The sequence below is a fragment of the Orycteropus afer genome, unplaced genomic scaffold (genome assembly GCF_000298275.1).
Source record: "Orycteropus afer afer isolate SDZICR_OR568_19922 unplaced genomic scaffold, OryAfe1.0 scaffold00037, whole genome shotgun sequence".
Lineage (NCBI taxonomy): Eukaryota > Metazoa > Chordata > Mammalia > Tubulidentata > Orycteropodidae > Orycteropus > Orycteropus afer.
In genome coordinates this window covers 11367924-11382658 of record NW_006921624.1, presented here as the reverse complement: position 1 = coordinate 11382658, position 14735 = coordinate 11367924, and positions in this window count along the sequence as shown.

Below are 14735 nucleotides of genomic sequence, written 5' to 3'. Positions count from 1 at the left end.
TATATTCTTTTTTCCATTCTCCCATCATTCCTGTCTAGTTCCTTTCCTCTGACTCTATTTGAAAACCCCAGACTAAGTTCTAAAGAGCTTCTTTTCATCAGAGGTCTATGGGAATAGTGTTGTTGGTGCAGAGAACAGTCTGTATCTTATTCACCCTTAGGTTCTCAGGATTCAGCGGCAATACTGCACCTTGTAGATCCCTAATGAATACTAGAGAAATGCCAATAACCTGTCAGAGGCCCCACATTGAGAGGAATGGAGCAGTACTCTCAAACATAGATCTCTTTTCTCTAAGTCAAGTTCATGGAAGAGGACAATATCCAAGAGACTACGTGGCAGGAATGATGGAGATTCTTTTCAACTATCAGTCCATGGATGTGATATAGCACTTAATTTAAAATATTGTGAAATTGTATTGGGCTGCTTAAATGGTAAATGGCTTCTACAAAGAAAGCTTTTTCGCCTCTCACCTTCTCTCCATTATCTCTCTACCATCTTGTTTCCCTAAGGACTCACACTACTGTCGCCCACATTGTTCTTGACTCTTTTGGAAAAAGAGAAAGAAATTCCCTCCCCCAAATTTTGTGGGTCTTGATTTTTCTGGCCTGCTTGGAGAAGTGAAAAAAATACAGATCTGACTAACTAGGATCACCCTCATCTGGCCTCATGAAGCCCCCGACTCCACCAAGGGAAATGTGAATAAGTTAGGAGCAGTATTGTCTGTAAAACTAGGACTTGGAGAAGCGCTCTTCTCCCCCATCATGTACTTCCACCCGAGTTGATTTAACTAGGTATTTTAACATAAATAACTTTTATCATCCCAGGAAGGACTGTAGAGTCCCACAAGGAGCATCACTGTCCAGACGCCTGGTATTAAATTCAAAGGCTGTTGTGAAGATGCTTCCCATTTCCTCAAGAGGGAAACTGAGATCAAGAGTAAAAGACCAAAACCACTGAGCAATAAAGCAGCAGAACTGGTATCCATATCTGTGGATTCTCCATTCATTGCTCTTTTGGGTATACTGACAGCTTTGCAGATACTCAAGGCTGAAGAGCCAGAAAAATGAATTCCATTTACTCTGGATCCAGAGGTGGTCACCATCTAAATAGGCTTTTGAGGGGCCTGGAAAATTGACTATATTTTCAGGGATGGGATGTTCCATTAATCATGGAAACCAATGATACGCTTTCATTTGACCAAGTTTTGCAGAGCCAACACTGAATGTCCACTCTTTTCCATCACATTTGTAATAAACCCCCTTCCCAGAGAAGGAAAAAAAAAAGAGGCAGCAGGATGACTCCATCCCTGTGTTTGGCTGGTGAAGTGGATGTGATGGTTTAAATTTGTCAGTTGTTGGCTTTGGTTCCTGATGTCCTGCTTCTGAAGCATGTTCCTGTTGAATTTTAAATGAGGGTAAAATTAGTTCTCTACATAGGACCTTTCATACTTTTATTTCCTTGGGTGTTCCTGAATGGCACAAGAGGATGGAAAGCAGTGCTGTGATTTGACCCATCTGAGAGGCCATTATGCTGTGCAGAAAAAGTTACTCACTGCCTTCTGTGTTATTAGTCGAAACACATCTAGAGCCTGGCATGCAGATATAAACTTTGGATATTTGGGGGCTATAAAACATTTGGCATTGGGGTGCTAACCAAAAGGTCAATGGTTCGAGCCCACCAACCTTTCAGCAGGAGAAAGAGGAGGGAGTTTGCTTCCATAAAGATTTATAGCCTTGGAAACCCTATAGGGGTCACTATGAGTCAGATTCCACTTGAAGGCAGTGGGTTTGGGTATTTTTTTGTTGTTGTTGTTTATGAAACATTTTAGAAAAGAACAACTAAGCTATAAGGAAACTTAATGCTGGTTTAGTGCAATCTCTTCATTTAAACAAGAGAAAAATGAAAGGCCAGAATAGGGAAGTGACATGTTCCAAGGCCATACTGTGAGTTATCAACAAAATAAGGATGGCAGTAAGTTTTTGAGTTGATGGTGCTCCTAGAAATATTACACTGCTGACGGGAGACTTTGTGGACACTGAGTATCATTGTGGTTGACTGCAGAGGTCCTGTAAACAGGATTCTCACTGGCATCGAGTTGGATCTGACTCATAGTGACCCCTCCTTGGATTGCTGAGGCAGTATCACTAAGGAAGTAGATTGCTCAACCTTCAAACAGGACAGGGCTTGGTTTTGCCCTTATTTACCATGCCAAATCTACAGAGTCTTCCATGGATAGTAATCCTTCTCAGGGCCCACTCTGCCTCTCTTCTAGGGTCGGTCTCTTCTCCCCATCCTTCGTTAACAATGATTGCAACTTCTTTTTTTTGCCTGGGACTTTCTTCACTCAGCTGCACTAGCTGAGTCACTGTATAGTCTTATTAATTCAAAAAGAAGAGCTTGAGGCTGTGCTTGCATACTAACACTTTTTGGGTACTGCAATCCCAAAGGAGAGAAGGGGGAGGAGAGGGAAGGGAAGTGAGAAAGAGAAGAGAAACCAAATACAAGGTGGTAATTACTGCTGCCCAGGACTTCACAAAAAGACATCTAGCTGATGCCTAAATCATTGAGATGTCTCTGGAGAGGTCACATAGAATCACTATAAAATGGAATAGCTGTTTTGAGTTGAAGGAGCTCTGGTAGTGTAGTGGTCAAGGCATTTGGCTGGCAACCAAACTGTCAATGGTTCAAACTCACCAGCTGTTCCATGGGAGAAAGATGAGACAGTCTGCTTCCATAAAGATGTGCAGCCTTGGAAACCCAACGTGGGTCATTATGAGTCAGAACTGACTCAATGGTATTAAGATTGGATTGGTATTTAGAGTTGAGATATGAGGAAGGGCAAACAATTTATCTTCTGAGTCTTGCCCTTCTGCTGCATCTCATTGGTGAGAACTTTCTCCAAAGATAGTTAATCCCCTACCATTTCCAGTTAGCATCATCAAACCTCTCTAGAGAGCACAGTGGCAGTCTGAGCCTCCATAGATCCTTTGTGTCCAAGCTGGGTGGTGGAGCTACTGGAGCCCATGTCACAGTGGGGTGACAGGACATGTAGCATTGTAACCCTTGTCCCTGGGGTAGGTGTCAGGACGAAAAGAAAGAAGCAGCCGGGGCTTGCAGAGTATTGGGATAGCACAAACCATCACTAGGTAGAGCCAATCTGGGCAAGTACCTAAAACCAGGTCTGATGAGCTCTGCCACAGGAAGCAGTAGAGAGGCCACTTTCATAACTCAAAATCTTCAGCTGTTTTTTAAGTCTAAAAAAGTTTTTAGAAAAATATTTCTTAAAAACACAAAGAACCTATTCAAAGGAGCCATACAATGTCATGTATGCTGGGAGCTCAAGCAATGTTAAATACCTGGGATTACACACTGTGAGACAATCTGTTTTTGAAATCTAATAATTCTTCTAGTTATTCCTCTATGACAAAATCTTTCAACTCTTGGAGTTTTTTCTCATGAGATAGTTTTTACCTGAAATTCTCCTCAAGTCTTCATTTAAAAGTCTAAATTAACTCCACTCTGCTTCAATATTCTCCATCCCAATGTAATTTTAAAAAAATTCTTCATGATATAAATTTACTGAAATTATTTACATGTTAGCTTATTTTTTTTTATGTATACTCCACTGGATTGTAAACTCTCTGGAGCTATGGAATATGACTGTTTCCCATTGGGCTGTATGTTTGAAGCCACTTAAATTCCTAGGAATTGATGGACAGGGCTCAATTAATGTTAGATAATGAATGAGTGTGCTATGAATTAATTATTTTCATTATTATTAAGACCTTCATAATCTTCTAACCTGGTCTTCTTTTGCCTTGCATATTTGTGACTATTTTTTCTTCCTCAAATACTGGTCTCCTCCAGAATAACTGAATGATGCCAGGCCACTACTAGTGAACATGTTGATCAAAGAATCTATAGAAGAATCCTGATCAAAAGTGGGGGAAATGCAGAGTAGAATTCCAACTTCTTCTGGAATCCAGACTTTCTGGAGCCAAGAAGATTGGATCAACCCCTGAAACTACTGCCCTGAGATAATCTTTAAATCTTAAACCAAAAATATCCTTTGAACTCTTCTTAAAATCAAACAATAGTTTAGCTTAACTAGTAAAGAATGTCTGTCTGCTTTGAGCACCATGTAGGATCAAACTGACAACAGCAACTCAAAAGATTAGATAGAAAACTTAGGGGGCAGTGAGTTTTATGCCATTGAGGGAAAAATAATTCAGAAAAGAAGGATGAGAATGGTTTCACAACTTGAAAAACGTAATCAATGTCACTGAATTGTATATATAGAAATTGTTGAATTGGTGTATGTTCTGCTGTGCATATTCTCAACAACAATGTAAATTACAGATCAATAAAAACTACCAGTCTCCATGAGCAGTCCTCACATAGCTAGTTCTTTAGAGGCTTCTGCAATCAAGCAAGTTTGGAGAAAGTGGCTTGCTGTACTTCTTGAGGATTCACAACTCACATTTGAATTTTAGGGTCAGCATAGTGTTTTGTAAGGAGCTCTGGTGGTATAGTGCCTAACGCATTTGATTCCTAACCAAAAGGTTGGCAGTTCAAACCCACCAGCCACTCCATGGAAGAAAGACTGGGCAACCTACTTTTGTAAAGATTTACTGCCTTGGAAACCCAAAAGGGGGTCTCTGTGAGTCGGAAGTGACGGGATGACAGTGAGTTTGTTTGTTGGTATAGTGTTTTGTAGTAAAAGAATACGCTTATCCTGGTTTTTCCAAACATATTTGAGCGTGTTGGTTTTTCTTGTTGGTTTTTCCCTCATGAAACACCTGTTAAGAAATGTTGGTTCCATGAAATACATTTGGGGAAATGCCATCCTAAAATATTGCTTCTCACCATTTTGGGGGCCCTGTTTACAAATCTCACAGTCTGTGTTTTTCATGGTGGCTGCTGAATTGCTGATGAACTTGGAAATTCTATAGGTATGAGTTTCATTCTCTTGTTTAATTCAGCTGGGACAGGCTACAACATTAATGGAATTCAGAAAGTTTTCCCATTCATGGAGCTTCAAAGAAACTGGACAAAGGCAGAGTTCCTCAAGGGGCAAATCTGCAATGTTTCTCATTATGATGAAATCATGAAATTTCGGTGTCCTTGGGTGATCTGCATACAAAGGATGGTATAAAATTAGCCAGGATTTAAAATGGGTGACATCATGCCATCCCAAATCATTGTCTGAAGCAGATCTGAGATATGACAACTACAATCAGAAACTGCTGCATATTCTAGATGGAGAACATTGGTGTGCATAAGTTAAAGGGGAGACCTGAGAAATCATTTTTATATTTGAATTCTATGCTTTGCTAAAATATATTAACTGTGTATCAACCCTTTTGTCCCTGTTTATCTGTTCTTCTTTTATTCTCTCGTTCTCTACCTCTCCAATCTGTCTCTCTTATTGTCTTATCTTCTTAGATAAAACCCCTGAACCTTAACTGCCTCACATTGCCCAAACTAATAATGTGTGTGTGTGTGTGTGTGTGTGTATATATATATATATATATATATATATACGGAGTTCTGAGTTCTGGTGGTGTAGTGCCCAGGGCAATCTACTTCTATAAAGATTTAGCACCTAAGAAACCCAAAAGGGGTCGCTATGAGTCAGAATTGACTCAATGACAGTGAGTTTAGTTTAGTTTATATATATGTATATGTGTTTTGTTGTTATGTGCCATTGAGTCAGACCTAACTCATAACGACCCCTCCTTGAGTTTCCGAGGCAGTACGGAAGTAGATTGCCCCATCTTCCTTCCGAGGAGTGGCTGGTGGGTTTGAATCACCAGCCTTCTGGTTAGCAGTCAAGTGTCTTAGCCACTACGCTACCAGAGTTCCTAATATATATAAATATATATATAAGCTCTGGTAGCATAGTTCCTAAAGCACTTGACCGCTAACCAGAAGGCTGGCAATTCAAACTCACCAGCCACTCCTTGGAAGGAAGGTTGGGCAATCTACTTGCGTAGTGATTGATACTGCCTCGGCAACCAAAGGAGGGGTCGCTATGGGTCAGGGCTGACTCGACAGCACATAACAACAACAACAATATATATACATATATATATATATATATATATATATATATATATATTTGAAAAGAACAATTAGGGGTAGATTTTAGAGCATCTTGAAAACTGTAGAAACTTGGACACATCAATGTCCAGGGAAAAGTAATGTTATACATTAGCTCAAAGCAATCCCCACCCCTTCATACACAGATCCTTCTCTTTCTTCTCCTACTCAATCAATATGCTATTCATTTTTCAAGATAAATCAAATCTTTACCCTTGTCATTTTCCATTCATGCTTCAATTTAGTTAGAAGTTATTGAGCATCTACTTAATCTAGGCACAGGGAAAATTTCTAAGAATAGATGATATACTAGTGATATTTACGTTTGTCAGAAAGAACCGAGAAAACTAGAAAATTATATCCAGTTGTGAAAAGTACTGAGATGTAGAAGATTCAGTGTCTAAAGAAGGGTCCCTGTACTGCTTGTGGAGGGGTTCAGGAGTGACTCCTCAGGAAAAATACACATAGGGTATGGAACAAAAGTATAGAAAAACTAGGTGAGATGACCTCTGCCGAGGAATTGTGTTCACAATGGCCGGGAGGCAAGAACGAACATGGTGTTTCAGAGAGCTCACTATGGGCCCATCATTTGCGATTCTTAGAGCATAGTGAGCAGTGGTAGCCAGCCTCCGAGATGATCCCCAATAATTCTGGTGTCCTGATGTATTTACATCCTTGTATTCTCCCCTCCCTCATTAAGTAGAGCAAACCTGTGTAATCAATAAAATACTATGAAAATGACAGGGTGAGGCTTCTAAGGCTAAGGACAAAAAGAGCTTGTGCCATGCCCTTTCTTGGATCACTCACTCTGGGGGATGCCAGTTGCCATGTTGCATGGACATTCGAGCAGCCCTATGAAGAGAACCACACAGAGAGGAGCTGAGACCTCCTGCCAACAATGAGCATTTGCTTGCTAGGTATGTGACTTAACTCAATTGGAAGCAGATGGTCTAGTCCCAGTCAAGCTTTTAGATAACTGCAGCACCATCTTGACTGTAACCACATGAGAGACTCTGAGCCAAAACTACCCAGCTAAGGCACTTCTGGATTCCTGACCTACAGAAATTCTGTAAGATAGTACTGCTATCTGTAATGCTGTAAGATTTGTTGCTTTAAGGCACTGAATTTTGGGATAATTTGTTCCTCATCAATAGATAGCTGATGCAAGAGGAAAAAGAGTGTGCAATGAGGCTGGAGAAGTAGAAATGGGACAAATCATGAAGGGACTTGTAGGTCCCATTAAGCTGTTGGAACTTTAACCTAAGAACAACGGCAAGTCATTAAAGGACTTCAAACAGGAGAATGATGTCATCAGGCTTATGCTCCTCTGGGCTTCTTCATAACAACAACTGTGTTCTTAAATTTCCCTCTCTTACATGGTGCAGAGCACAATGATTTGCATTAGGCATGACAAATGTAAATTTCATCTGGAGAATGATAGATGGCAGAGAGTATAGGATCTCTCAGTAGCACCAAGAGAGAAGGGTCGCTGATTCCCAGACTAAGTAAAATTGATGGAAGGCAGCTCCAACATGCTCCCACTCCCCACCAAACCCATATTTATGGATGAGTGACGTGAAATGCTTGCTGTCATAGTGTGTTCAACACAGCCACTTTACAACAGGGTATGGGGAATAGGAAGAACATCTGCCTAACAGACCCATAATAATGTAACATGGTTTTCACAAATAGACATACATCTTCGGTGTTGCAGTTGGAGTAATGATTTGCCCCCAAAATGTAAAAATATGTAAAACAAAACTACAGACTCATATGGTCTTATAGTAATAAAAAAAGATGTAGAAGTAATTTTAATTCAATGCTGGATTCATCTATAAAATAAAAACAAAATAATTTGTTGCCATCAAGTTGATCTCAACTCACCGTGACTCTATAGTACAGAGCAGACCTGCCCCATAAGGTTTCCAAGGATGTAGATGTTTATGGCAGAAGACTATCACATCTTTCTCCCATGGAGCAGCTGGGGGGTTTGAACGACCAACCTTTTAGTTAGCAGCCAAGTGCTTTAACTGCTGCAGCACCAACCTACTTCAAATTCATATATAGAGAACCTAATAATAACATGTACAATTTATTGAGTATGAAGTGTTTTAATCACTAGTGTCTAAGGCATTTGACTGCTAACCAGAAAGCTGGAGATTCAAACCCACCAGCCACTCCTCAGAAGGAAGTTTGGGCAATCTACTTCCATAGTGATACCACCTTAGAAACCCAAGGAGGGGTCACTATGAGTCGGATCCGACTTAATGGCAGTGTGTTGAGTTGAAGACCTTTACTAACACAATGTGATCTATCCTGGAAACACATGTATGTGAGGTAGGTAGTGTTATCATTTTTAAAATTAAAAAAAGTAAACAAAGGTTTGGAAGTCCCAGGTCAGTGCTTCTTAAACTCTAATCTGCATATAAATTTTCTCAGGATATTGTTAAAATCTAGATTCTGATTCAGTAGGTCTGCGGCAGGGCCAAGATTATACATTTCTAACAAGTTCCCAGGTGAGGCTCACCATTAGGTAAAAATCCAAATCTCAGGTAGATGTGGCAGATTTAAAGCCTCTGCTGTCTGACTCCAAAGTGCAAACTCTTAACCCACTGACAACCCCCACCTGACCTCACCTGACTGGTGGTTATCCAGCTTGAACACATCTGTTTACTTGGAGTGCTCTTCCCAATTTTGAGTAACTCTAAAGTGAAAGATCTTTCTTGTACTGAGCCAAATTCTGTCCCTACGGAACTTTACTAGATCACTTGTTGAGCCATTACTAAAGAAGCACTTTCTTTAACATCTGATTCATGTTCCTTCTGAGCACTCCATTTGTTAGGGAGCCATGGAGAGGAAGGGCATGTGATTTGGAAGGAGTGGGGGAGGGTTTGGATAACAACACACCTCATGAGTTACTGAATGATCCAAAAAATGATGGAAGGGAGAAGGCGCAGTATTCTAGAACGGGTATGACATTTACTAACCTAAGCCAGAACTAAGGAAATGTGGAAGAAAGAGCCAATTGTAATCAGGACCAGCTTTCTTTTTTCACATCATTTCCAGTTACCAATAGGGATATAGTCTTTAACTTATTGATAGAAAAAATACACATTGTGGATCATGTTAATTATATCCCTTTATAAAAATTGGTCCTATTGATCAACTGAATTTCCTCTTGCTCTCATCATAGAGAATAAGGTACAACAAGTTCACCATGAAAGAAAGCTTAAGGCTCTGGTGGACTTTGTTCAGGAGTTATGAGTTGTGAGGCCAGATCGCCTATAAACTGGCTGTATGCTCTTGCATTCTAAAATAAATCATTAAGTATTGGGGAGAGCAGAATATTATACAGGTAGACCCTGATTTATGACACACTCAAGTTACAATGACCCATACCTATGACATTTGGGGAGGTTTTTTTGGTTTGGTTTTGTATATCTTATCATTAGTAACATGTACTACTTGCAATGTTGCAGCATGTAATTTGCTGATGCTGGCATTCTCAGTTATTCCCTCAGAGATGTTATATGTAATGTTTCCAGCCCCCAAGGACAAAGATTTGATTTACAAAGATACTGAAAATAAAAGGCAGTGATAATGAAAACTAAAAACAGAGAGAGAGAGAGATTCGACTTAAGTCAGAACTTACCAGTGATGGGGTTGTCAGAAAGGAACCCCAATGTAAGTTGGGGACTACCTACAGAAAAGGCATCAGGCTGGGAGTGTAAGACCTGTGTTCTAATATTGCCTTTTCCCCAGCCCCTCTGTTTATTCATGTAACCATCTGCACAAAAACAACATGTTGAAGAGTGGTAAGACCAAATGGTCTCCAGCTTCTCTTCCAACTCTGAAATTCTAGGCTTTCAACTTCATGGGAGGCAAGCAAAGCCATCGTTTTCAAAGGGGACAGGTGCCGTGCACCTTCCAACCTTGAGCCAAATTGCCTATTACTTGTTTCCACTTTCTAACAGCAGGAGGGAAAAAGGAAAAAAAAAAATCAAGAGTGTTAGGAAAAGAAACAGTGATGTTGACAGAGGATTCTAAACTGTTACTCACTTTTTTAGGACAGGATATATTTCTCTCAAAAGCCAACCAAGATAAAAGATCCCTAGATGAATGGTGGCAATTTACGCCCTCTTGCCACTCAGTTCAGAACACACTGAATTAATAGACACTTGGAAACCTCTCTCAGTTCCATATTCCCGACTCACAAATAGGAATCACGAGGCCTTTGACAACCTTTTGATACGACATTGTTTCTTGATGTTCTTTGCGTAAATTTCTTTAAGTGTCTCTATCCTCCACTGAAATGATATCTCATAATTTTTTCCATCAATAATCCTTAGTGATTGGTAGAAGATGGGCCCTAAAATGCTGCCATCTACCATAGGGAGACCAAGTTTCCATTTAGATGATAAACCACAAGAATTTTAGACGTGATGGGCCAACTTTTATGGAGGTTTCTTGTTAATATTACTCATGATATATTTTCCCTCTATTACTCCAAAGCCATATCCCTCTCAATGACTGGAAAGAGTGTGTATTGTCTGAGTTCAGTGCCTGTTGAGAGACAGAGTCTGGGGGAAATGAGCTTTTAGGGTGTGGATTCAACACCAGGAAAGTACTCTGAGAATAGAAGTACAAGATCAACAATGTAATGGAGCCACTTGTTTTAATATTAAACATTTAATAGTAAGCAAAGGGCAAAGAGAAAAGTGGAGCTCATGCTTACTGAGCACTCCACTGTGTGCCAGGTACATGATCCTTCCTTTATCCGTATCACTCCAGTTCTCAGAAGACACTCTTACTTACTCTGCTTTCCAAATGAGAACACTGAACAACACTAGACAAGTTTAGGTAAGTAGCAGAAAATCAGCAGCTCAAACATAGATTTGAGACGTAGAATCTAAATGCTTTTCAACATTTTTGGCTCCACCACTTACTTGCTAAGGCATGCGAGTTGCTTAACCTGGCGAAGACTCCACTTTTTCATCTATTAAAAAAGGGGCTGTTCTGTGTTTTTGATTTTTTTTTAATTGTGTAAACAGAGTTGATGAGAGGAAATAATCACATAGAAAACTGTGACTATTACATTTACCAGCATCATCACACAACCTCTTTTTGCTAAGTAAATAAAAAACAAAAAACACAAAAATAAATACACAAATAAAATCTTAGTGCAAAGGAGAAAGGAAGAGGCAAATGATGGGGGTGGGTGGGGATGGGGTAGAGATACACCACTGTCAGCTCCCTGAACGGTATGCTGGCATGCTGACATGGGTGCGGGGTCTGTGATCATCAAGGTGATGCTGTAGCTCTACCACTTGTGTTTCTGACCACAGTCAGGGTGAATGTGGGCAACATCCATAAATAAAATCCCTTCTTTTCTCCTTTTGTTTTCCCTCCAGTTTCAACCTTTTCTCCTCATGTCTGACTCTGGCCTCTTGTCTATTCGTACAAAGTTTCTTTGACCTCTCTTACCTCTGTGTAAATGCATGTTTACCTTGAGAGAAATGGGCTAGAAGCTGAAAGCTGGTGAGAAGGTTGCACATAAGTGGCCAGATTTGTGTAAATGTGGAAAGCCCCCATTCAGAGAGAACGTGTGAGAGTGGGTTGAGTGTATCCAGATTAGTGCAAGTTACTCCAATTTAGCTTCCGGGTCGGCCATTGTTGAGGAGAATTATGTTAGCAAAAGTTAAAACAGAGAGAGTACGAGGGTCCTTAGAGATCATTTTACAGATAAGGAAACTGAGGTTCAAAGAAAGGGACTTAGTCCGCCTAGATAGTGGAGGCAAAGCCTGGTCTCTTTCTGATATACCCTGGTGTCTCAGTCCCTATTTCATCATCTGTGGAGATACGCCCTGACGACCTCAGGGAGTTTGAACTGTCACTTTTGTTTCTGTCCTCTTTATCCCCAGGTTCCTGACCTGATAGCTCTGAAAGATATTCTTCAATCTAACTTTCTTTATTCCCTTCAAAGCCTTCTAACTGTTACCTAGAAACAGCTTGTTCTTTTTTTTTTCTAATCCTGAATTGCAACCCTGGAACATTCTCCAGCAGGAAGTCAAATGAGGGAAATGAAACGAAAACAAATATCTTCCAGACTTATAAAACTACTATCTGTGTATGTGCATATGCTTGTGAAGGGGTGTGTGTGTGTGTGTGTGTGTGTGCACATTCCACAACACATTCGCTTTTGTAACATTGGACAAGTGAGTTATTTACTGTCTTGGACTTTAAGCTCTTGAGGGTGACAGGCTTTGGACAGGTTATCTCTAACTTGTTATATTTGCAATTGTTCTCTTTCTTATCACACCACCCTGTGTTGTCAGATGTACAAACTCTGTTGGCCACTAAGGAGACAGCAGAGGGCATTTTAGGGACCCTCAATGGTTGCAGAGTTGTGATAGTTTTCTTCATTTTTATGTTTACATTTTGAAGTCCAAGGATTAAATGTTTTTGAGAAATTAAAAAAAAAAAAAAAATAGAGCTAATGAATTAATACTGCATTTCATTTGGAAATCTTGTCTTTTCATTAGTGGTGTTCCTCACTCCACCGCCTTTCTGGACATCAAAAGCTCCTTTTTCAGACCAAGGAAAAAATCAGGTCTTAGAAATTGCCACACTTTCCCCACCCTCCCCTAGGATGGGTGGCAGCTTCAGCTTCTTGGATCTTAGCAATTGCATTCCCCCTTTGTCCCTGAGGTGGTCCATGGGAGGACCCAGGCCATTGTCCAAGGAGCCAACCTTTGTTGTATTCTTGGGAAAGGACTGCTAAGGCAGACGGAAGCCTGGCTTTTAAGTTTTCCCGCCTTGAAAACTCTATTGAGGTGTTTTGTGTGGTTACTTGTGGGGGTCAGGCTTCTGATCTGACCTCTCTCATCCCGGGGTAATTAGAGCATGCAGAACAGCACCTCCTCCCTAGCTAATTGGCTCTCGCAATGAAACTTTCAGAGCGGAAGTTTGCCTATGGCTCACTTGCCCTCCCTAGCAAACTTCAGGCCCCAAAATATTCATCTCTGTCTCTGTGATGGGATGGAAACTTAGGAAGTGATTAGAACAGGGATCAAACAAGCCCTTGATTGCCCCATTAGGAATGGGGCCCATTAACTCTTTGAGAGCTGTCTACCACCAAGGTAGAGAACTGATTACAACTGAAGATCCTCTCTCAGGCTTGGTAATGCTAACATATTTATCTTATTTCTGGAAAGTATGGTAGCGTCTGGGTTCTACCTCAAATCAGTTAACATGGTATAAAACAGCAATGTCTCACTTGATATTAATAAACACTTTAAGAATAGAAAGGAAGATGCCAGGGAAAGAGAGTTGAATTAGAAAATAATTATTTTAATAAACTGTTAAAAATTTCCTGCTATAATGGTGGCAGGAATTGGGGTACAAGAATGCAGTAAGTCTTCTGTTGTGTGTCTATCATTGTGGTCACCAGCTCTGTGGAGCTTTGTAGTTTAGTTCAAGGAAGCCAGTGTGAATGATCCCAAATAGCCCTAGAGATGAGATCCCCCGGACACAATCATTGTAAACTACCTCAACCCAGGCCACTCCATCTGGATATGGCCACACTGCTTTTCCTCCTGAAAAGAGTCAGAAGGATTCTTAACAGGTTCCAGTGTAGACAAATTAAGCCCTGGTTTTGTAGGTCATCTCTTGTTTTTCATGAATGATTTGCTTCCTACTCCCCTGGCTGATGCCCAGGTCATTCACAGAGTGTAACTTCAATCTTCCCTGACAGGTTGTGACTTTTAGGAGTTCTTAAGTGGTGACTTGTGTTAGCAATGAATGCTAAATATTAAAGATGAACACCGGGCTATTACCCCAGATTACTTCAAGGGAGGTGGGGCAGAAAGAGAAGGGAGGGGGTGGAAAAGAGCAGTAATATTTTTCTTCAGACAGCTTTGACTCTTTACCTCTCATGATAATGTAATAGTTCTTAATTTTGCAAATGTGAAAAAAGCTAAAAGAAAGTATTTGTTTTAAATATTTTTTTCAGAAAGAGAACTTTTAAGTTGACTTATATTTATCTTGGCTTTTTACTCAATGCATTTTTTTGTCAAATGAATTAATAAGCATGAGATTTTGCTAGTGATAAAAATTCATATTTTTATAGCCCAGTTCTTTGCTTTCCTCAGGCAACATAAGAGTTCATGTAAGTCAACTGACATATTTGCACATAGAATCTCAGCCCCACCACTTATGGCTGGATTGTTTGAGGCAAGTTACCAATTCAATCTCATCAAAAGTCCATGTTCTTTGGGTGCTAAATGGAGGTAATATTAGTCCACACCTTAGGGGTTTGCCATGTGGGTTTCAAAACAAAACAATGCCTGTGCAGTGTCCAACACAACACTGAAAGCCAGAAGATGGCTTTGTAAACGGGGCTAACTAATATTGGTGCTAATGTTATAGCTGGGAAAGTTGTGGTCCAGGAGACTCAAATGAAGATCACCCAAGGAGAGAGTCTATAATCCAGGACTCCTGACTCCAAGTTTATTGCCTTGCCGGGACCTCGGGTGGGATCCTTCTGTTGCTTCTCACAGCCATCTCAGGAGTTGAGAGCATATTTGCTTCATTGTCTGCATTTTAAATCAGGAGAAATAAAATAAATTTAACAG